This window comes from Heterocephalus glaber, unplaced genomic scaffold (genome assembly GCF_053883595.1).
Source record: "Heterocephalus glaber isolate CG9 unplaced genomic scaffold, H.glaber_assembly_v1.0 deba00001577, whole genome shotgun sequence".
In the NCBI taxonomy this organism is placed as follows: Eukaryota; Metazoa; Chordata; class Mammalia; order Rodentia; family Bathyergidae; genus Heterocephalus; species Heterocephalus glaber.
Window position 1 is genome coordinate 19,859,632 of NW_028258358.1, and position 26,305 is coordinate 19,885,936.

Genomic DNA, 26,305 nt, shown 5'->3' on the forward strand with positions numbered 1-26,305 from the left:
TTCTTCTTTAAGAATACAATGTTGTCAAAATAATGGCATATTAATTTAAGTATTGCAAATCTCCAGTAGGCTATTTTATGAATATTAAAGATCCAATGGCATGCTTCAAAATCTTGTTTTCTTTGCGGAAATTTTAACATGAGACTTTGAGTGTCTTGTTTCCCCTCTGGGTTAAAGCTGGACAGAAGAAAGTTTTGACTAATTAGTTGACTTCAAAATGGTGTGAAGGAAATATTCCAAGTGGATGATCATGATGAGTATAGAGTACAATTCATTTGTATTTTTCTCTTTTTTTTCTTTTTTTGAGACAGGGTCTCTTTATGTAGTTCAGGCTGTCCTTGAACTCACTGTGTAGCCCAGCTTGGCCTCAAACTCACACCAATCCTTCTGCTTCAGCCTCTTAAGTGCTGGGATTACAGGCATACAAGCTACCAAGCCCAGCAAGTACAATTTATTGTTTCCAAGCAGTAACTTCAATGATCTAGCATTTTGTTCAAAGTAACTATTACTGTAAATAATATTTTCAAATACGCTCTATTTAAAATTGGCATGTAGGTAATAATCACTGGGCAGAAGTATAATTACATCCTACTTATATCACCATGTTCTAATTAAAAATAAATATTGAAGTTATCCCATGCAGTTATATATTTTATATACATTTTCCAAATTAGTAAATTTAAAGTTAAAATTCTCTAATACAGAAGCATATTTTAACATGACACCATGTTAATGTTAACTGTATTCACCATTAATTTTAATGTTTTCATTTGATATTATTTTTAAACATATTAGTTTTATGGTTTCATAATAAATTCATGTATAAGGTATTTTAAAGTTGTATTCAATGTACAATGTAAGATGTACTTAACATTATTAAGCAGCATTTCAATTTGAAAGTAAAAGGAAGTGAGGTATAATTTCTATCCAAGTCAGTTTCTTACATTAAACAGATTGGAAATCTTTGCTCTGCACAACCTAGAGCCAGAATGGCGAAACTTTTAGAGCTTTCATTGATAACAAGCAGCCAGCTGCAGTGTGCTTGCCATAGGTTTGCCACCCCTGATACTTGATTGTGGATTCATTTACTACTTAGAGTTTTTTTGTTTGTTTGTTTGTTTGTTTGGTACCAGGGATCGAACTCAGGACCTTGTGCTTGCAAGGCAAGTGGCGGCACCACTGAGCTAAATCTCCAGCCAACTACTTAGAGTTTTGATTTTGTTTTTATCTTTCATTTATTTCTGATTTGGATGGGCTGGTGAATTCTTAGTCCTCTTTCTGAGAACAGGAAAAAAGCTAACACATTCTGTATATTCCTAGCAGTGCTCACCGTTCAGCACTTGGGTATGAGGTATGACTGGGTGTGGGTGTGTATATCTGTGTGCACACATTTTTCCTTTTCAGACTCCATTCCCATAACTTATTTCAAAGCCCATATCACCTCCCCAGTCCAACTCTCTTAACTTCTGACCTCTCTTATTTACCTGCCTTCTTGGCACTAAGATTTCCCTAAGAGCAGAGACCCCATCCCAACCTTGCGCCATGTCCACTTTGCCATAATCCTGACCTCAGACTCCTCTCACGGGGTTGAAGTGAAGAAACACACAAATTGCCTGATGTATTTTAAAACAAAATGCTTTACAGTGTCATTCTGAGATTTTAATTTTTGTCGTATATTGAAGAAAGTTTAGAAATTCTTCTTTTTAAACTATATAGAAAATACACTCCTCTTCACACTTAATTTAAATGAAGACAGTTAATACCTTTTTATAAGCTATTAAGCACTGTGTTATGAGCTAAATTAAAGAATACATTTATATGTTCTTTATACTGTACAATGTAATTTTGGAAGGGTTAATCTTAATATATATTGGGGTAACAATAATCTAATTCCTATTGCATAGAGAATTTTGCTTTCAGTTTTATAATTGTTATTTTGTTTATTCCCAAGTGACAGAAAACTGTTTTAAAGTAAATTGTCATTTCTAGTAATAAAACCAACTCTATTCATATAATACTACAATCAGTATATAAATATCAAACTCCTACTGTGTGTCAGGCAAGAAGATAACTAGAAAATTTTTTAAAAATGAAAGCTACAAGTTTTGGAATTGAGAAAGAAAAATAACAAGTACCTAAAATAGAAGGTTATGGTAGGGATGTGCAAAGGAAGCAAAAGCCAGAGGTCAGCTTTAACAGCCTGAACCTAGAGTATGTTGTTGTTTGTATTATGCTCACTGAGGATATGGAGGAATTAAATAATGCAAGATCCTGAGGAAGGTGGTAAGCATTGAAAGTGATAGAAAGAACAGGTGACAAGTCACTGAAGGCTGGGAGGATAGGGTGGAGAATTACAAGTGGACCCCAGTGTATGGTTGAATAATAAGTTACTCTTGATCAGAAAGTAAATAGTAACAAAAAATAGTTAATGTAGTAAGCTATATAATGTCCTTGCACAAAGTACATTTGCCTTTGTATTACAGGCAGCTAAGTTACATAGAAATTAATATATAATCAGGGAGGGACTGGGGTCTCAAGGAAGTAAGTGAAAAATGCAGATACCAGAACTGTGGTTGGAGGCATTCTGAATAAGGCCAGGCCTCAGGACAAAGCCACAATGGCCCAACTTACATAATTCCCTAACAGATAAGCACAACTGTAATTCATACTACCTAGTCTTCTAAATCCAGATATGCATCAGACACCCAGGTTGGTCACCAGAACACCTGGATGCATCTCTTCGCTAAAATGTTCCTATTCTAGAAGTCATAGATAAGCCAATGTTAATGATGTCAGCCATATACTCTTGCTGTGTGCTCTGCTTCCCTATAGGACCAGTATTAGCTAAGCCGCTATACTTATATTGGCTGATTATAATTTGACCCATGTTTTACTCACATTTGTGACTTTGCTTTATAAATTACCCCTGACAAAGGGCCTCAGTGGCAACCCACTGGAGACCCCTCCTGTCTCTCAGGAGCTATTCCTATTCCCTGATAAACTTTTGCTATTCTTTTACTTTTAATTTTTTTTTAAAGCAGTAGCAAAGTTTATTTGAAAAATTACAAGTGAAGAATGAGAGAGAAACTGAGTATGTAGAATAATCTTGGACCTAGGAAAAGAGAAAAAAGCTAGATAAAAGTACACCCTGGAGAAAGCAAGGCAAGCTATCATGAGGAAAGCCATGATAGCTGATAGATTTCCCTCCAATTTAGGGAGGCTGCTGTATATAATAGCTACCTTCTCTCCAACATGCCCCTACTCCCACCAAAAGAGTAACCTAATACTTGCTCTCCTCCTAACAACTAGTGACATCACCGGCTCCTCCAGTCCCTAGCCACTACCTCACTCAACCCCACCTCAGCTCCTACAAGCCCCACGCCCACTCCTATAATAAGCACTTGCTGTCCTAGCCATATTGCTTTTGTCTCTCTTTTGTTCAGAGACAGCCCAGAAGACTGTCCCCACAATAAAGGCTTGTTGTGGCCTGGTCTGGTGTTGGTTTTTGGCCTTTTACCTGACAGTTAGCCTAACTGTTCCTACTCTTAACTGATATTTCCCTTCGGAAATCATTCTTCAGTTCCAGGGGACACAAACTTGGCACATCTGGCATCTAGCTGGTTGGGAGTTACATTTCTCCCAATCAGTTTTCTTGGAACTTGTGAATACTATATTGTATAGGTAACTAGACACAAATTCTTTGCGGATTAAAGAATTTTGAGATGGGGAGTTATTTTGGTTTATATGGTGGTCCCTGAATAAAATCACATATATAGTCATGAAGTGAGACAAAGCTATGACACACAGAGGAATATTAATGGCTTTGGGGTCCTGAAGAGATTCTTTCGTGGTCCTTGGTGAACAAAAAATTGGACAAGACATGCAGAAAATGAAGGGAGGGTTTGCATTTATTAAAGGTAAAAAAGAAGTTCTCTCTGCAGAAAGTGGACTGCTATGAGCAGCCAGGAGGATAATGGCAGGGCTGGGGAATTTTTGTTCTTTATTTTTATCTCCAATTCCTAGTTTGCTTCTCTCTCTTACAAAAAAGGCATTTGGGATGATTGTCCTATCAGAAACTCACTTGGCCTGGTGTCAGATTCAGGCTGTCTTATTATAGATCTGTTTGTTCTTTCATCAGAAGTGAATGAAGAATTGAAAATGGCACTTTTCAGCCAGGGTTGAGAACTGTATCGCCATCCTATACTCTATGTTCTGCTTTCTGGGTCAACATGACTGACAGGTTTTTCACATTTGTTAAACTGGTTTTGGCCCAGCCCTTATCTCTGACCTCAGGAAGAACTGAAAACAACTTGACCAGTGATGTAGAATTTAAAGTTATGTAGCCATAAGTCAAGGAATGCTGGCAACCACCAGGAGCTAGAAGTCAAGGAATGGATTTGTCTTCAAACCTTCAGGGAGCACAGTCCTATTGCTACCTTGATTTGAGGTAAGCCAAAGTAATCCTTAACTCCTGGCCTTCAGATATGTGAGCTCATAAGATTTTCTGGTTTTTTTAGCCCCCAAATTTGTGGTAATTTGCTGCAGCAGCCTCAAGAAATAAACAGCTGCTAAGGAAAAACAAAGTGAGAGTTTATATAAGCTATGCAATTTGTACAGCAACCTCTGATTAATGAAAACATTTTTTTAAACATAGAACTTATAATCATATAATTGAATGGCTATCTAAAACACTCTCATGTATAATATAAATATATTATCTTTCCATGGATGTTTATTCGAAATCTCTCTTTTTTTTTTTTTTTAGTATCAAACAACCATTTCATCTATAGGTGTGGTGGACCCTCAAGTTATGATAGGCCTGACATACAATCAGCTTGGGTCATGTGCAGAGTTTTAGTTTTAACTTATAACCAATGTCTTGAGTTATATCCCAAAAGCTGGCTGCTTGTGTTTTCAGATAGTCTCAGACACAGATTTAACTCTTAAAGAGTTCTGGAAGCAACATTACAACATCCTTTCTTGTGTGGGGTTAATTGAGAAATCCTGGGCCAATGTCTCTCTATGGACACTGAGATATGCCTGGAAGAAAGTGTGGCCTAAAATTATAAAGGAGAGAGACTCTGAAGGCTCTGTAGAGGACTCTGACCAACTTGAGTTACAACTATCCCTCTTGAATGAATTGAGTTCATAAGTCAAGAGTCCACTGTATATATGAATTATTATGTATAGTCATGCTCTGTTTCATTGAAAAAAGTAAACTTAGGTTGGTTTCCCTTTGGCTATTTTATCAATTCTATTCATATGGCACAGAAAAATGGACAAACACACAAACCATTGAAAAAAAATTGATGGGCTTCACAAACTTTTGTGCAGTTTCCTGTCTTGGGGAATTCTATGGGAATTATCCACTTTGTGGGAATTCATGTAAATATACGATAGGAGAAATACTAAAATAATCAGTCAGTGATAATAAGCAAGTTAAATATGGCAAACTTTTCATTAATTTTTCTTGAAAAAACTAGGAAAAAGTGATAACGGGCATGAAAAGAATGACTACTATGTATTACTTCCTAGCAGTGGATTAAAGAAAAATGCAATTTGGAAAGTGCTCCTCTTTCTACCTGGCTACATGACTGCAGAGAAGGTACTTTAAATATTTCTTTATTTGTTTAGACATTCACTCTTCTGTACAGGTAATCTCTAAAGCCAGTCCTCGTTCAAAGTCCTTATGTTTCTCTAACTCCAATATTGTACTTTTCAATAGTGTACTGAAAAAACACTAAATAAAAAATTAAAAAGAACTATCCAGAAAATATTGATGAGGTACAATACAAAGACTTATCTACCGGGCTAGGGATTTAGCTCAGTGGTTCCACCGCCTGCCTCGGAAGTGCAAGGATCTGAGTACTATCCCCGGTACAAAACAAAAACAAAAACAAAAGACTTACCTGTCAAAATGAAAGTAAGTTGTGATATAAATGACATTGCTGATATTTAATATCAACTTAGAGAATACTGTTGGGTTTTGACATGAGCTTGCTTCTTAAGCACATATTGTGGATACACACAATATTGACCTTTGGTGATGAGACAAATGTTATAGAATTAGACAAAAATAAACTTGCAATGATCTTTATAGGGGGAGTCAGAAATATTTATTTAGAGAAAAACAAGTCTGTCTACATTTAGATAAAGGTTTTCATAAATTTACCACTTCTAGTATGTTATTAAAATTTATATTCTTCAAGTGATCTTTGTGTTATTTTGGCTTTGGAAATAAACTTCAGCACAATTTTAAACTTGTTTTCATAATTAAGAAATTTTATCATTGTGCATATGGCACTGTCCATGTGGCACTAAATTTTTTTAAAAGAATGTACATAAATATTGTCTTTATGTATATAAAGGCTCCAGAGAATAATACACAATTTGTTTGAAACAAAGCTTAATTAATAAAATGTCTTGTGATTCTTATTTTAATTAGCTATTTAACTTCAATAAAATTTTCAATAATTTATATAAAATTATTATGTTAGCCAATTCATATATAAATATATTAATCAAATATAATACATAAATATAAATACAATTAAGTCATTGGATACAAAATAATCACATATCATTAATCATTTTGAGTGTCATTTTTATAAAACTAGATTTTCACTTTTAAAGTGGGTATGTAAAAACATGTTGCTATAACCAGGTTTTGAAACCCTAAAGATAAGGGAAAACACAGGATAAAATATATTGAATCAGAATTCTGTGCTTTTCACTTTGAGTTTATTATTCATTCAATATAAAAATTATTTGACCCATATAATGTATTGAGAATTTACATAAAGACAAATCATATGATATTCTCACCACACAAAAGCAATTTTCTGGTCTAAGCATGGTTGGTGTTGAAGATCTTTAAAACAGGAATTCATTTCAACTGGATAAGTGCAGTAAGAACATTTATTTCTGACCTCCTTTATTTATAGAACTAGATAATATTATGGAAGAGGAATAAAGAAATGTAATTGTGACTTGTTTATGTAACTCAACACAACTGGGTGCCAGAGACTCCAGCAGCAAATCTCTAGTCCCCACCTGCCCAGTGTGCGACGCTGGCCTGAGAAAAAAAAATACACTAAGAGAGAGAAAGCAGGGTACCAGGACAACCAATGCCAGTGCAAGTCACAAAGTTCAGTCAGTCCCAGGCACTGACTTTTAATGGGAATCAATTGGGGTAAAGGCAAGCTAGTGCAGTTTCTATGGGAATTAATGTAAACAAGGCTCATAAAGGACAAGGCAAAGCATTCTCTAAGAACAAAATAGACAACGTATATTATTGTAATTAGAACACTGTTTTTCTAGTCTGAAGGTTTTAGTTATGGGAGCAGAATTTGGGTGTGAGTTACTCTGACTTCGGGACTTAGGCATCCGCCAGACTCACTTCTATAAACAAGACAATTGTGGGGTTAACACTTCACAGCCTGCCTTGGGCATCATCAATATTACAGTCCTCTGCATCTGGGGATGTGGATATAGCTTAGTGGTAGATTTCTTACATAGCATCTGCAAAGGCCTGGATTTAATCCCTAGCACCAAAACATGCATACATACACACACACACACACACACACACACACACATGCATGCACACACACTCTGTCTAACATGAGTATATCCTAAAACACTGTTTGTTTGTTTTTTTAATCCTTTTATTGGTACATTGTAGGTATACAACACAATTACATTTCTCATTGGGAACTGTACCTTTACATAATGGATCTTGGTTCTTATTTTTCCCCTTTCCTAGCCCTCCCTTCACCCCCTCAACCCTTCCCTATTTACAAAGACTTTATTTCCATTTTTTCCATTTCTCAGCATTTTTCCTTTCCCTTCTTTCCTTTCCCCTACCCCTCCCACCGCACCTACCCCTTTGGACCTTTTCTCCCTGCTTTGCATTATCGATTATTCATTCTAATTATTGGTACATTTTAGGTATACAATATAATGGCATTCATCATTGGAAATTTGCACCTTTACATAGTCTCTTTTGGTTCTTATTTTTCACCCTTGCCCAGCCCTCCCTTGAACCCCTCCAGTCCTCTCTATTTACAAAGATTTTGTTCCTATTTTTCCATTTTCTCATATTAATCCCATTCCCTTCTATCCTTTCCCCTAGCCCTCGCACTTCCTTCCCCTTTGCCCCTTTTCTTCCTATTTCACATTACCTATTATACATTTAGTCCTTATTTACACTTTCAGTTTCTCACACCAGATAAACTATTCGGTATTTATACATGTGTGTCCTATTTATTTCACTTAAGAGTATTGCCTCAATGTGCATCCACTTAGCTATAAATGTCTCTAATTTCTCATTTTTTATGGCTGAGTAGTACTCCATTTTATAAAAAAAAAACCCACATTTTCTTTATCCAGTCTCCAGTTGATGGGCATTTGAGCTGTTTCCAAGTTTCAGCTATCACAAATTGTGCTGCTATGAACATGGGCACACATATATCACTGTGGTATGATTCTTTTAATTCCTTGGGGAAGATCCCCAGTAGTGGAATAGTCAAATGGAACTTCCAGTCCTAGTTCTTTGAGGTATCTCCATACTGATTTGCACAGTGGTTGCACCAGTCTACACTCCCACCAGCGGTGGAGCAGGGTTCCTCTTTCCCCACAGCCCCACCAGCATTTGTTACTGGTTGATTTCATGAGAGCAACCATTCTTTCTGGAGTGAAATGGCATCTCACCGTTGTTTTCATTTGCATCTCTCGAATGACCAGTGATGTTGAACATTATTTCATGTATTTATTTGCTATTTCTACTTCTTTGTCTGAGAAATATCTGTTTATTTCAGATGCCCACTTTCAGATTGGGTCTTTAAATTTTGGAGTTCTGATCTTTTTAAGTTCTTTATAGATTCGAGATAGTAGAATTTTGTCTGAGGAAGAGCAGGTGAAGATTTTTTCCCACATTGTGGGTTGTCTCTTCACACTGCTGGTGGTTTGTCTTGCTGTGCAGAAGCCTTTTAATAAGAAGAGATGGCACTTGTTGATTGTTTGTGCCAGTTCATGGGCAACTGAGGTTTTGTTCATAAAATCTTTTCCTACACCGATGTCTTCAAGGTTTCTACCTAATGTCTGTTTCAACTGGTTCAGAGTTTCTATTTTAATATTTAGATCAATTCTAGGTCACAGAGACATGGCAGGGGGCATCACAATCCCCAACCTGCAACTCTACTGCAAAGCTCCTGTGATAAAAACAGCATGGTACTGGCAAAGAAACAGACCCGAGGACCAGTGGAACAGATTAGAAGATGCAGAAACAACGCCAGACACACTCAGCCATCTCATCTTCGATAAAGGAGCCAAACACCCTCTCTGGAGGAAAGGTAGCCCCTTTAATAAATGGTGCTGGAAAAATAGGGCTTCAACTTGCCAAAGATTACAACTAGACCTATATCTCTCACTGCACTAAACTAAAATCAAAATGGATTAAAGAACACTTACTGGTTTGATCACAATAATTATTGATAAAACTAATTCATTCAAGGACAATGTTGATTCTGATTTTGTGGGTGAAAATGTTTTCTATGCATAAACTGCAAACATCCCCTTTGAACCAATTGAAAATATAAATTATCAAAGAAAACTTCAAACTTTTTAACACAGAAACATCAAGACCTCAACAACTTAAAATTTGTAACAAACTAGATCATCATACGTATAAATTGGTTTGGCAGCAAATAGAGAAGGTGAATTTATAATCCAAGCTTTTGACGTGGGTGTAAGACAGTCATGCTGCAAACTGCAGCACTGGCCAGAAATCAGGAAGCCATCTGTCTTCCCATGCATGTATGTTTTCTAACAGAGCTGAACATATAGCCAGTTAAGAATGACAGTATTATAATTAGATACGTAAGAATGATAAACCATTTAGGCATATGTCCATCACAGTTAATGACCATGGCGTGGTGCAAATGACAAGAGATTACTTGAGGTTGTTGGCCAATTCAAACTAGAAGAAGGCCCAGAGGGACTACCCTTAACTTAGACTCCCTCAGTGTGAGAGAGTCTCATAAAGATAACCCCAAACTGAAGCTTCTGTTGCTTTTTCTTAGTTGAAGCGGGAAGCAAGGTTAAAGGCCAAAAGAAGATTATCAGTCGAGGAATTCATGTAGGGGTCACGGGAAGGTCAGGGTGATCTGTTACATGCTTGAACTTAGGGCCAATCTATGTGATAAATTGAAGTATGGGAGGAGAGGGCCAGAGCATTCACTTAAGGCAGTGTAATTTGATCCTATATGGATTTGTGGCCCTGTAGGTTATCTTTTAATCTCTATCCATGCATTATAGGAAGTTTCAGAAATCTGGCTGTAAAAGTCTCTTATCACTGCATATCCATCTCATACATACCTTGCATATGTTCATATGTACACTGATGTAGTATTCCAAAGAGTAATCACAGATATGTGATTAGCAAAATCTATATTATTATTTAACAGATTTTAGAATCAGGAAAAAGGAGTAGAGGTTGCTTTTAAGATTTATTAAAGTAGCAGAAGGGCCTGAGTTTGATCCCTGGTACCAAAAGAAAAAAAAGAAAAAAAAGATTTCCTAAAGTTTGCATTTGATTTTTTATATTAATGTCAATAATAAAGAGAAAATCACATCGTAGACTTTGGGACGGTATCAGTATAAAAAGGCATTGTCTTCAATATTTTTCTAAAAGAAATCTATTGTTTCTCATGTTTTATGTTTTACTTGGCCTAATTTTCAATTTATTATAAAAGTTACTACTTGAGAAGTATTGATATTGATCTGTGGATTTTGCTTATAATCTCTCCACTGAAAAATCTTCAGCTACACTGCCAAATGTATACTTATGATACATTCATTTGGAATATTTACATTTTTTATTATTAAACTCATGTTGCACTTATTTTGAAAGCACATTTTATAAATAATTTTTAAAAGGCAGATTGTATTACAGATGTCCTGTTAAACTATATATAGTAAAACAGTGATGATTTATTAAATTTTGAATACAATTTGAAATGTTATACTAAGAAAACAATTATTTACTTTTCTGCAGATATTTGGGACTCTAACATATGACAGACAATCCTCACTCAGAATGATGTTTTCTATCAGGATGCTTCTGAATAGGTGTTATGTGAAGTAACTTCATATTTGTTCAGTATGTATGCATGTTATCCCATTATGTCAGCTTTGATTATTTTGAAATACTTTGCCCAATTCTATGAATAGTCTATTGTTGATTTCAGAAATATTCATGCTTCAACATTCTTCACTTTTTCATAAAATTCATATTTATTTGAAAAGCTTGAACAATAATATAACATTTTACCTTATGAATGTTTGCATAAAATAGATTAGCTGAATATTGGAATGATGTAATCAAAAGTTTGCATTAGGAAGATAAAATCAGAATTCAAAAACAAAAATAAACTTATTTTTTGTGAACAGTATATTTGTTTGCAAAACCATTATATATTACTCAGTGATGCCTATACATGGCAAAACCATAAACTTGATTTTGTCATTGTCTAAAATGTATTATAAGGCCACACTCTGTCTTCCAGACTGATTTTATCAAATAACTAATGTTCATGTTAGTAACTATGCATTATTTTATGTCACGCTCAGTATAGTGAAGTTAGAAGAGGTGATTTAGGCCCACTTGTGGAGAAAGATATACTTCACCTACAATAATGTTACATAAAAATTCTGCCCTTATATGGCACCACAATGAGATTTGAAATGCTTGTTTTATGACACATGAAAGCAATATTAATATAAAAATTGCCTAAATATATCCACTTTTAATAGATTGCATATGCAATATACATACAGACGTGTGTTTTTTAGTTATATGAAGATTGCTTGATTTGATCTCAATAGCAGTAGTAACAAAAAACAATTATTTTGCTTAGATATTTTCTTTATTCTGTAAATAAAACTTAATTAAATTAAATTTAATAATAGAATTTATGCCACAATAAGAAATATTTATAGCATAGATGTAAAAACAGTTCATATTCGAAAGCTAGCTGTTTTCTTTGACCGTTGTGTGTCTGAGAAGATTAAAAATCAATAGAAAGGAAAAAACAATAAAACTAAATATGTATACCGAGATTAAAAACATAAAGATTAAATAATTTAAAAAGCACACAAAAATTAGAGAGAAGCATTATGTTAAACAATTTATATAAAGTGTAGATTGAAATATCTTCAGAAAGCAAGGCAATAAATGATTTCTTAAATAATACTCAAAAAGCATAAATCAAATAATAAAATTAATTGGACAACAGAAAAATTGATAATTTCTGTAAAAATATTTTTTAAAGTGAAAAAAAACAAGGCACATATAATGGGAGAAAAAGAGATTTTTAGTCCATTTGGCAAAGATAAAGAAAGAGATGGAGGAGCAACAGTCATGAAAACAGCAGTTTGAAGATGAAGAAACTAAGCTGGTAGTAGATTCATAAAAAGATTTAAATTTTCCATGGAATCAAATAAATATAAAAATAACCTTTTATACTCATAATAAAGGCAAACATTTTAAAATTTGAAAATAAGTAAAGATGTAGAAGAATAAAAACTATAATGCCTAATATGGGTATAAATAGGAACATTAATTAAAAAATAATTTGTCAAATCTGGTAATAATGACGATAAACATTTTATCCTACCTGATAATTCCATTAATAGGTGTGTATATGTGTATAGTTATGTATATATGTGTGTATACATTATATATATCATATATAAATTTATACACATTATGTGATATATAATATGTATATCATTGTCATTGTAGTATAGTTTGTGACAGCAGAAAAAAATTCATGAAGAAAGGAGAATTAAACTAATAACAGTATGGTCATATTATGGAAGAATATGTTGTAGAACTTTTACTCAATAAGCAGAGAATATGTAAATAAGAGTGAAATTACCAGCATAGATAACTTCCTAAAGAAAATCAGGTAAAAATACTTTGAATGCTGGCAACAACATTAATCAAGTCTTACACACAAAGAAACACATGTATAAGAAAATGTAAAAATATATTTATGTCACTGTGATGAAAAACAGTAAAATTTTTGAAAACAGTCATACATATTGTACATATTTTTCTTATAAAAAACACAGCAAGTATAGAAAATTGCATAGAACATCAATTGTAGGAGTTCAATTCCCAGTTGTATACTATATGACATTTACATTCTTTGTGTTTTATGCATTTTAAAATTTTAGATGTTATTTTCAACAAATATTTAAACAAATTCTATGTTTAAAAGAAAAAAATTAAAGCTACTCATCTGAACTATAATACTGAGAAAAATTCTGGAACTGACACGGACAATGTAGAGGTACTTATTCATAAATTGGTGGTCTTCATTCCAACCAGTGATGATTTCTGTATTTTTTGCCCTTGAATGTAGGTTGAATTTACTGACTTTGTCACCAAGATAATAAGGTGCAACTTAACAAAGTAAAAACTATGATAGATCTCAAAAACCATAAACCTTCCCCCAGTTGTTTTCTAGGGAATTCCACAAAAGAGAATCCAGTTATCATGGCTGAGAGCACTTTGCTGGAGCCCAGTAGGACTTTGAGAGGAATACAACATCTAATTACAAATGCATTCCACACAAAACCTGCCCAACAAAGCCTTCCTGATCCACAACAGTAAGTATAAAATAAAATGTTTCTATAAGTCATTTATATTGGATAATCTTTTAATGAGCTACAGTAAATGGAAAAGCTATTTTAGTTGTGCTGGAACCAATTGATGAAACCTTGAATCACGGCTGACTTACTGCTGGTATAAAAGAAAAGGATGGCCAAAGTTAAATGTTTGGATCAAAGGTTTTTCTTATCAAGTAGTTTTGAAAATAAGTGGGAAAGGTATGAATGATTCTCATATAGTACCAATTTTATCCTTTGTGATTTTCATTCATTAATTTAAATATTAAGAATAAAGAATAATGTTTTATGTGTTTTGGTTGCCTGGTTGTTAATCTATATGTATGATACTTAACTTTATAAGGAGTTATATGAAATTAAAATAAACAATGTTAGTTAATAAATAAATTAATCTGACCCTTGCAAAATAAAAGGGAGTTTGACGGAAGGGAGAAAAGGATTGAGATGCACTACGTACATTTACTAATTCTCTACAATGAGTATAATCATGTATGGTAAACAAGTATTAATAAAACTTAAAACTTTTTAAAATGAATAAGATTTAATAACATTTATTTGAAAATGATATTCAAATATATAAAGAAACAAGGATAAAACTGATTTGTTTGCTATATGTGAGAAATTTGTGTAAACTAATTTTTCTGTATGAATCTTAGAGTAAATAAGAGAATAACTGAACATACTTTAGTGGCAAGCAACAAGAAATATCAAGTGGTTCAGGGACATACAGAAGTAAGAAAGAATCACGATGGAGATTCAGGGAAAATTACAGATGCCATGTGATCTTAAAAGAAAAATAAATTTTTTGCTAAGAAGAGAAAAGTCGTTTGAGGCAGTATGAAGACCACATTGAAACATACAATCCTAAGCGAGGATAAGCAGCTCTAAGAGGGTTATTGAAACATGCAGACAGATTGGTTGCAGAGACAGCAAGAACGTAATTGTTGGCAGTTTGTGGAGGTCTAATATGCCAAACAAAAGTGTGACCTTTTTGCCTGAAAGCTCTCAGCATGCCAAGAGAGATATTTAAGGTGACGGATAACATAATTACATTGGTGTTTGGAAGAAAGCCAGACTGGAAGGCAGAGAAACCATTAGTTGGTTGAAGCGGAAATAATCACTACCTTGCCTGTGAGGCTCAAGAAATCAACAAACTGTAGAAAATGTAAATAAAGTAAACTTGGTAGTCCCTCTATCTCGATGAACATAAGACAGGCATAAAGGGGCACACACAACCTAGGGTAACCCTTAGAGTTTGGCTAAGCACCTCTGGAATAATGTTGACCAGAGTGGTAAAAGGGCACAAGTGGATCTCATGCTCTAGTCTTCCAAATCACCCCAAACTATAAATGTTCCCTAATATTTTTTTCTAGTAATACTGTTCCCATCATTCTTGTAAGCTCTTCTTTATATTTTATATGAAATATTATCTTTTTCCGAACTGTCATACTCACATGTGTTTATCATATTTTAATATAAAAATAGAAAAAATGTTTATTGTCATTTTCGGTGAAAATCTATCTGAAAGTGTTCAAACCCAAATGTTTTGGCATTGACATAAATTTGCTACACTTTTTTTCCTATATCTTAAAAGATGTATGCTTACTTTTCATAGCTGTACTGTCAAATAGTGGACAAAATTGCATAGCCAGACAATATAACTCCTCCACTATTTTACATTTTTAAAAAATGTGCACACTATTCAACTCATCAAAGTTATATAAATTGTTTTTGATCAGAGGAGAATTATTTTCAAGCATAAGACTTAAGAAGTATAAATTAGAAGATAAGTTAAATAATTTTTCCATATTAACTAAGAAATTTGGTGTGGATTTAAACAAAGTGTAAAGTCATTTTTGGTTCTATGTATCTCAAAAACAAGCCTATAAGGGATTTTTAAGTATTATAATGCATAAAATGATAAATTCTTGTGGTTCAAAGTAATTTGAAAGAATTGTTTATTCATCATTTATGAAAAATTTAACAATGAGAAAATAATTGTAATTGTACCACAGCTTTTAAAAATAAAATATCAATTGTATAAAATAATGATTTAATTGGATGACATTAAATTGAATTATGTAGACTACATTCACATGTCATCATTTTGATACAAATTATTAATATTTCTACATACACTTTCTCATAAACAAATATTCATATTCAGAAATGCTCACATGTATAAATAAGATGTACATAAATAAGAAATTCATTTGTAGATGTATTCAGTCTACTGATACATTGTTTCTATTCACTCAAATATAGCTCTTATCTGTGTTGTACCATTTTGACAAGATTTGTTGCTGTTGGGCAAATTTTTAACCTTTAACTGCTTTGAAAATTCTTCAAAACTACCTTTTACTAAAATGTATAAATGATCATCTTATGGAAATTGTGGTGAAAATGTGACACAGTAGTTTAGCAACTTGCCCCATAATCTAGACCATCATAAATTGTTATGTATCTAACTGGACACCCCAGCATTAGCATACCAATAAGCTCTAATTTATCTACCTTTAAAAAACAAAACTCCATCAGTCCCACAGTCCTTTCCAGCTATTGCATAATTTTTCCATATTTTTTTAAATCAAAATCTTTGGGAAAAATGTCCATAATTACCTTTTCTTCTCTTGTTTTTTTCTCTCTGGAATCATCACAAAGAACACTTTCACATACAAGTCTACTGGAACAATTTTGTTGTAGATAGCAATAGCCTGGTTACAAGCATTTCTAATTCTCATTCCTTATATGAATTCACCTCATTTGAATCCACTATAAGATATAAATGCAAACAAGCAGACACTAATATTGAGTAATTGCAAAGAATTTGAATTCCTCTTATAACAATTATATAAATGAACATAAATAATAGTTGGAACGGGAATGCAGATTGACTGAGAAGTGTGATTTCTGGTTATGTGTAGCTGTACATCTCCTTAAAATCCTGGAGTGGATTCTAAGTTATGGATTTTCTTTCTTTTAAAAGCTAGTATTAAAAAATTTCCACAAAATGTACATGGATAAGACAGGCCAATATTAAGGAAAACTTTAATATGTTGTACACCAGATGATAATATGATTTAAAATTACCCACAGCTCAATTCATGATATGACTGGAAATGATTTAAGGAAAACAGCACATAATGAAGTAGGGAAGATTCCATCTATAAATACTGTAGTATCTCATAAGCTTTTTGAAAATTTAATAAAATCTTCCATTGTGAGTACAAGATCTTTTTAAACAAACAAATGTGGTATTATCTTCTCATATTTCTTGAAAAAGCTAATTTTATTTAAAGCCTCTTGAATATAAAAGAGCTTCTATTTCAACTGGCTTATAGAGATTAAAATTCATTTAAATAAATCTACTGGAAAAATAAATTTGTCTCCAAATGCTGAAATAGAGCCATCTCTACACTTTTTTTCAGATACTTGCTTGAACTGTAATTGCGAAAAAAGTAAATTATTTAAGCTATAAGATGAAATAATAACTTTGGTTCACAACATATGAAGCATTGAAGGTATAGTTACCTTTAAGCTAAAATGAGTTGAGAAACTTAAAATGATTTTAACATAATTATGCAAGGTGAGGATTTTCAAACTGTATACCATCTTTCATATAAATAAAGATAAATCACATAATATGAAATTGAAACACTATTTCTATCAAGAAATTCTGACCAAACTTAAATTGCTTTCATAATAGTGTTGTACAAACAGAATCTCTTTGTATTATAGTTTAAATAAAAAGGTATTCATATAAATCTGGATCTACTTACTGGTATATATTTTTGAAATTAGCACACTGTCTTGATTATTACAACTTTATAATCAGGTAGTGTTGATTCAGTTTTATTCTCTTTCAAAATCACATTAAGTGATCTCCATCATTTTCATTTCCATTTACATTCTATCAACTGTAAGTTATTTCTACCAAAAAATCCAACCGAAATTATAACAGAATTTTTATTATGTCAGAACAATTTGAAAGACGTTCATTGTATAATTTGTCTTCTGACTCAGAAACATGGTTTATTTCCTCATTTATTTAGGTCTTTTTAAATTTTCTCAACAAAATTTTATATCTGTGTATTAGTGATGCATATTTTTATAAATTTATCCGTATTTCACATTTTTACATAGACAAAGAGAATTAAGTTGTGCTCAGCAAATAACATTTGGCTGAACTTTTAAACACCTGCCAGGTTAACAACCATTAAATGCTCAGCTGCACTCTCCGGTTGGAAGGAGTGATTCCTTATGCTGCACATACTTTTACTGCAGGTCACATAGTTTCCATCCCACTCCATCTGACGTTATTAGGGAGACTTTTTACTGTGGTCATTTCACAAAGTACCAAGGCTGTTTCTTTTCTTTCTCTGTCCTCTTTTCTCCCCTCCCCTTCCCTCTTTCTCTCCTCCTCCTCCTCCTCCTCCTCCTCCTCCTCCTCCTCCTCCTCCTCCTCCTCCTCCTTCTCTCTCTCTCTCTCCTCTCTCTCTCTCTCTCTGTTAGGTTAAAATCCTCTCTCAAAAAATGACCTCCCTTTGCATATGCTTGAGTAAGTTATAAACATTTAAATTCTCAGTGACTGTTGGGACTCTTGGCTTTTATTTCATGTGTTTTTACAGCCATGCCTAAAAAGAGGTCAGATATATGTATCAAATGAAATTTTCAGTATATGGCTGAATCACACTGAAACATATTATTTTAAATGAAATTCTACTTTTAAATCTCATTTGCCTACTCCTTTTCTAGGAATATGTTTTTAAAAGTAATTAAGTTTTGCATGGGATCTCATGAGTTCACTAAATTCATTAGTTCTATACTTTTTGTTTTTGTGTGTTTGGGTTTTTTTTTTTTTTTTGGTACTGGGAATCAAACTCAGGTTCTTGCACTGGTGAGGCAGGTACTGGAACCACCGAGCTAAATCCCCGGCCCTGTTTTTGTGTTTTTTATAGATTCTTTACAATTTTCTTCATAAAGAATCATGTCACCTGGGAACGAGGAAAGCTTTGTTTCCTGCTTTCAAAATATTGTACATATATATTTTTCTTTTCTTTATGCTCTGTAGTATCATACAGTACAAGGTTAAACAAAAATGGAAAAAGTAGAAGTTTGCTCTATAGTTAATTTTAAGAGCAGGGATCTCAGTATTTTAGCATTCATTGTGCTCACACCTGTAGATTTTTCCTTCTATATTCTCCTTTTTCTAAATCAATCTCTTTTTTTCTCTTGTTCTGTTTCTCTCTTTCTCTGTCTCTCTCTCCCCCACACACACACATTTTTTAGATCAATAGTAAAATCTTAAATTATTGCTAATTTTCTAGAAGATTTTCATAAGACTGACTTGTTTTTTAATAAACTTTTTGCACTACTCAAAATTATTTTTCTCCTTTATTCCATTTACATAGTAATTTATGTCAATTTATTCTCAAATGCTACTCTACCTCTGTATTTCTGGAATATATGTTTATTGGTCAATATTATGGCTGAATATTTTTGTTCCTTAAAAATTCATGCTGAAACCAGTGTCCCCTACGTGGTGATATTTGGAGATGAGGCTTTTGAGAGGTCATTTAATCATGAGGATCAAGCCTACATGAATAAGTTTAGTGTCCTCAGAGGGAGATGAAAACAGTAGAGCATTTCTCTTTCCCCTGGTGAGGATACGAAGAGAAGACACCTCTCTCTACAGCAGGAATGAAAAAATTAACCATATTGATATTTTTATCACAAGGTTCAAAATTCCAGAATTGTGACAAATAGATTTCTGCTATTGAAGCCAGCCAGTCTATGACAATTTGGGTAGCGATCCAAACTGATTAAAACAGTCATCACATTTTAACATTTGCATATTACTGCACTTGATCTTAGCCAAAAGGCCGAGAAGCTATGACATTTGCATATTACTACATTCTATTTAATAATATTTTACATGACTTTTTTGATATTTTGTTCAAGATTTTATCATGTGTTTTAGAAAATTTATTCTTGCCTTAAGAAATAATTTGAAATCTCCTTTTCATTCCTTTCATTTCTTCTGCAAATAATTAATTTAAGTTATAATTTAGCAATTAAATTATTGATGTCTATAGTTTATTTGTAGATAAACATTTTAGAATAAATTGTATTTATTTTACAGTTACAAAGCTATTCAGATATTATTTATTACATGCTGGTGTGGATTAGTTACAATTTTCATGATAAATTGGTAAATCTATTTTATCTAATCTGTCTCATTTATTGACATAATGTTCCCTTGTATTATTTCCTTATTATGTACGTAGAATTAATACAGATTTTTTTGTTAATATTCCTCACAAAAAATAGTGCCTCTTGCCCAAACTGTTTAGACATCCCTACCTGGTCATTGCCTCCTCTATTCCTTGGCAGTGTTCCAAGGTCATTAAATTTGTTTCCATCTTTAATGGCAAGTGAATAATACCAGCATTTCTAAAACATGTTAGGTTTCAGGAGCAATGCTAAATCTAATTTCTGAGAGAAGTAAATCTTAAGGTAGACTATGGCAAATACGTACAACAATTTTAATTTCCTATATTCAAAAAAGTCTCAAATTTCTTTATACAGTAAGTTTTTGTGAAAGTTTGATGTTGTAGTCACTCTGGGTTGCTCTACGAGAGTTGGTGACTTACAAATAAAGAAATAAATATTTCTTACAGTTCTGTAAAATGAAAGTGCAATATCAGGGTGCTAGCATGGTTGATGTTTTCCTTACTTATCTCATTGCTGGGACAAAATATTTGACACCCAAAGTACAAGAAAGAAAGGTTTATTTTATCTCACAGTTTGTAGAGGTTTCTCTTTAGTCCGCTGGCTCCAAGGCAGGGCAGCATGGGAGAGAGGCATAGTAGAGGAGAAACAGTTCATGGCAGGGTGGACAGGAGCCTGTAAGCAACAGCAAGATTGTCTTCTTTTTACCCCCTTTATATTCCATTCAGGCTGCAAGCCTATTGGTTGGTGCCACCCACACACACAGTAGGCCTTCCCATTACCCACACCCAGAACAATGTTAGACCAGTCAGTGGATTAATCCTATTATCACACCCTTACTCCATATTCACACACCCTTAGTCCATATTCATATACCATAGATTCATCTAGCTCCACCAATGAGCAAAGTTTCTACTTACTAACCCATTACATTCTTTAGGCTTTCAAAATATGAATTCTGAGGGGAACATAAACAATCAGTCCATAAAGTAGTTTAATATCAAATTCCTAGATTGTAGGTTTAGTATGGCTTTTATGTGATATAACCTATTTAGGTACACATTATTACAAATATCAAAAATTGATTCTTCTACTAGCACACCCGTCTCAAATAGCATATTTTTTCTGAACCATATTTCCATCTTACATTTTTCCTATGGTGTTACAATCTAGACCTACACATGACAGTCTCAAGATCCAGAAGTCTATACTAAAAACATAGTGAAATAGGGAGAAGATAATCATTTCAAGTTAGAATAGTAATTTAATCTGAACTCTACCTGTGCATTTAATAGATTTTAAGACAAAAATATTTTTAAAACTTTAAAATGTATTCCCTAGATATGGTTTTTACCATGTACCAGGGGTGATATTTTTACAGTTAATAATCTAAAACTAAGTCTTACAATACAATATGGAAATTCAAATTTTTTTAGAAATGAAACCCTTTGTGAATAAATCTAAAAATATCTCTCAATAGATTACCTTACTTTACATTTTCTTCTTTTCTTCAGGTTTTTGACCACTTAAGAGACAGTGCCTTGACTATGAATTCAGTTTAGTAGAGCTTTTAGAAGACTTTTTACTCTTGAGTATTCCTTTTATATGTGAGTCTATTAGATATACTTTTCAATTGTTTTTTCCTGAGAATGAGTATTTTATTTTATTAATCTTTGTTTCCTTCAATCTTAAAAACAGTGCAGTGCAGTAAACTTAAGTTTTTGTTGCATGAAATAACTTAGTCTTTTTTTCTTGGTCTTATATTTTCAAGGTCCTATTCACTGGAATAAATTTTTCCCTGTTGCTGATGGTGATCAGCAATCTCCCATTGAGATTAAAACCAAAGAAGTGAAATACAACTCTTCCCTCCAACCTCTTAGTATCAAGTATGACCCCAGCTCAGCTGGAATCATCAGGAACAGTGGCCATTCCTTCAGTGTTGACTTTGATGACACGAGAACAAATCAGGTTAGCATTTCTTTTTTCTCCCCCCCCACCATTAAGTGTATTGGTACATTTTAGGTATAAAATACAGTTACATAAATCATTGGGATCTTGTACCATTACAAGAGTATCTTGGTTCTTATTTTTCCCCTGCCCTGCCTTCACCTCCTCGACCCTTTCCTATTTGCAAAGACTGTTTCCATTATTTTCCTTTTCTCATATTTTTTCTTTTCCCTTCTTTCCTTTCCCCTACCCATCCCACTTACCCTGTTCCTTTAGATCTTTACTTCCTATTACACAATATGAATTATATATTTTTAAAATTACAATATCAAGATCTAGGAGACATTACCACAGATTTTACAGAATTTAAAAGGATATAGAAAGCATATTACAAAAATCTTTTTTGAAATAAATTTGACAACTTCTAAGAAGTACCATGGAAGACAAATTAATGAAACTAACTCTGGAGAAAATATAAAACTTGAATAGCACCTACTAAAGAAAGTATATTCCTAGATGGAAAACCTACCTATATGACAACAACAGGCTCATATACATTTTAACTGATAAATTATATCAAACATTTAAAGCAGAAAAAAGAAGGAATACTTCTCCCCTCATTTTAGGAAATAAACATTGTGATAGTCCTAAAACTGGATAAAGATAATAGAAGAAAAATGTATGAACATAGAAATTTGTTTAACAAAACAAACTATTAGAAGTCAGATCTGGCAGTATGTAGAAAGTAGTTTTATTATAGGGAAGGTAGTGTTGGTTCAGCATTGGAAGATCCACCCCCAAAAATCATCATTTTAACAGAGGAAAGGAAAAAGGCATATGATTCTGTCACTAGTTGGAGAAAAAGTATTGGACTAAATTCTACAGGGGTTCATGGTAAAAGCTATCAGGAGACTAGAAATAGAACAGAACCTTCTCAACAGATTAAAGACATGTACTCCATATTTCCAGCAAGAATGCCTTATATGAATGGGGAAGATATGCTTTCTCCTTAAGGTGGGGAACAAGGACAGATATGCCTACCCTTCATCTGTCCATTAAACTTTGAACCAGAGGGCTAAACCAAAATAGTCTGGAAATAAAATGACACAATTAGAATAGGACTGTCAGGGTAGAAGCAAAATCTTTATATGTAGATGAAATGATCATCTACAGAGAATATACTAAGAAATCTCTGGGATCCCTTAGAACTTGTGTTTGAATTTAGCAGGATTAGAAAACAGAATGTATATATAAAAATTCAAGTGTATGCATACTTTCTATAAATGAAGAATTGGATACTGAAATTTAAATGTTAAGTAGGAGGACAAAGGACCTAGAAAAGTAAAAAGAAAAAACAAAACAGTGTTGGAAGATGTTTAATACCTAATTTTAAGACTTCCTCTAAAGCTACAGTAATCAAGGCAATTTTGGTGTAAGGAAAGACATATAGATCATTTGAATAAAACAGAGAATCTAGAAATAGAACCACACATATATGGTCCACTGAGTTTTGAAAGATTATTTAACATTAGCATTTTATAGAATATAAACTCGATTCAAGAGCTGAGGAATAGATAGTGTTTTCAGCAAATGGCACTAGAACACCTGGTATCCGTATATAAAAATTAATCTCAACCCTTTTTTTTCCATTGTGATCCTCATTGTCTTTTCCTAGGATATTGTCAAAAAATTTTGGAGTGTTGGTTTGGTATTCATGAAGTTCCTAAGGTTCTCTTTATCATGAAAGTATCTTATTTCTCCATCAATTTTGAAAGATAGTTTTGCAGGGTACATCACTCTGGGCTGGAGGCTGTTTTCCTTTAGGGTTTGAAATACATCACTCCAAGCTCTTCTTGCCTTGTATGTTTGTGTTGAGAAGTCTGCTGTGATTCTGATGGGCTTTCCTGTGTATGTGACTTCTTTTCTCTCACTGCTTGTAGAATTTTGTTCTTCTGTTGGGTTTTTGGAATCCTAACTATTATATGCCTATGTGTAGATTTCTTTTGATCAAGGGTATTTGGTGTCCTACACACTTCACTTATCTGTATGTCAAGTTCTTTTCCCCTGCTTGGGAAATTTTCTGCTATCACTTCTGTGAACAGTATTTTTATGTCATCTGCACGCTCTCCTCTTTCTTCATTGACTCCAATCAGTCTTGTGTTATTCTTCTTTGCATCATCTAGCAGCTGCTGGATTGCTTTCCCTTGGTCCCTTACAATTTTGAAGCAATTTTTCTATTCCTGGTCACTAATTGCAATCTTATCTTCTATATCTGAAATTCTGTCCTCACATGCGTTCATTCTGCTGTGTAGACTTTCAGTGGAATTTTTAATCCCCTGGAAATCCATTTGTATCTGTTTTATGGATTCCATTTATTTCCTATGTTGGGATTCCACATGTTCCTCAGATCCTCTATTTTTTTATCTGTGTCCTCTCTAGATTTATTAATCATGTCTTGCACTATGGGTACAATCTTTGCAGTTATCTGAGAAATTATTTCTGATTTCATTTTTTCCAGATCCTCTTTTGTTGCCAGTTCAGGGAGTCCAGGTGATTGAGTATCAGAGTGTTCCATCTCGTCTCCCTTTGGGTTGCTGTAGGTGGTCTGGAAGTCTGTTTTTGAGGCTTGTTCATGTGTCTTCTCATTTCCACTGAGGGGAGGGGTGTGCTGCTGGCTTGGCTCACCTCCTCTGCCCTAGGAGCAGTGGAATGGTGATGACTTTTCAATTTTTTTATTGTATGTTTACAGTACATAAAGATTACAAGTATGGTGGATAATTGGTACATGAACATAAACACATCTTAATTTTTTTATTTCCTCTTCCCCTCTACACTTTGTTGCTTCCCTTCATCTCTTTGTCCCTTGCCCTTTTACAAAAGATCTATTTCTCTATTTCCTATTATCTACCTTTTATTTTGATTTTTAAATAATTAATACTTGGCTGCTGCTAAAATGTGTCTTTTCTCTCTCTTATTTTTCTATCTTTCTCCACTGCTTTCTCCCTATCATGTTCCTTTTTTTAAATTTTTACTTCTTTACTCTGTCCCTCCTTCAGTCTCAACTGTTGGAACACTATTGCTTTCTTCTATCAACACTGCACTACTGCAAGGAGACTCTTGGGCAGCATCTACTTTCTTTTTTCTAATTTTTTTTTTCTCTGAGATGGATCCTATTAGAAACTGAATGGATAAGTTGTCATACATCCTACATACAAATAAACACTAGAACACTTCTGATTATTTTTCTCACCAGGATTATTATTTCTTTCATACTTCATAAATTTCTTTGCTCTATAAACCAAGTCATACAAAGCCTCCTCAATATTTAAGAAAGTATTTTGCACCAAGAGATTTTCCAGTAAATATCAATAAATGATTTAGAAAATGTAAGCGTTATGTGACTGATGGAAGATTCACCATGCTTAAATATTTCATGGTGATATTAATGTCTGAATAGGAAAACTTAATTGTATACTTGAGATAATCCATTCGTCCTGTGACTTACATCAGGGATTATTTATGAAAATTTAAAAGATAAATTTAACAATAACAATCAGCACATATTTTTCTAGGTCATAGGCAACTGTAAAAAGTAGCTGAAATGTCTCATCTATCATTTTCTAGAGAAACTGGAAACAAGGATCCCATGAAACAAAATAGCTTTTCATTTTCTATTCTTCAACATTTGTTAGTATATGTTTACATTACATTATTATATTCACCTTAGGGAGTTGGAACTTGTACATAATACATCATAATTTTTTTTTACTTTTCTTTTCCTTCTCTCCCTCACACCTCTAAAAATTTAATGATTTTAAAAATGAATCATTACAGTAATTATTAAAAGTTATTTTCTTGGAGAATAATTAAATTCTAAAAGTATAGCTGAAGAATTTTATAATGCAAGAACATACTTGTATTTTCTCATTGCCAGGTAATTATTTTGTCTTTTTAAAATTTATTGGCTTTCTACAGAATCCTATCATATTATGGACAACTTTCTAAATATGTTACATCAGAATCCTTCTTATTTCAAAACATACTAAAAAAATTACAAATGATTGTGTTCTCTACCTATTAAAACAGCCAAAAGTATGAAAATGTTTAGAAAGCAGTATTTGATGATTCCATGAATGAATGACTGTATTTTTAATATTTATTTCAGAGTAAAATTATAGGTAAATATTTCACATGTAACTTGTTTCTATATAATAGTTATTATTACCAACCTCAAAATTTTCTCCAGAAGTTACTTTTCAAAGAAATAGATACAATGAAAAAGATAGAATTTATCACTAAAGTGTTGATACAGTGAGATAAAAAATATTATGCCAAGTTAATAGCTAACATTTTATTGTAGTTGCTTTTACCTTGTTGATCTGGAAACTAAATTTCAAAATTCTAGCATGAGTTACTTTACAGTTTATAATAA

General features: G+C 33.0%; 1 long non-coding RNA gene across 1 annotated transcript; it reads left to right on the forward strand.

Annotated features, from left to right (window-relative positions):
- Positions 1-11,050: 11,050 nt before the first annotated feature.
- LOC110349255 (uncharacterized) lies at positions 11,051-21,995 on the forward strand. Its single transcript, XR_002395083.2, has 3 exons — positions 11,051-11,161; positions 13,525-13,677; positions 21,698-21,995. It is a non-coding gene; the product is annotated as an uncharacterized LOC110349255 (long non-coding RNA).
- Positions 21,996-26,305: the final 4,310 nt, after the last annotated feature.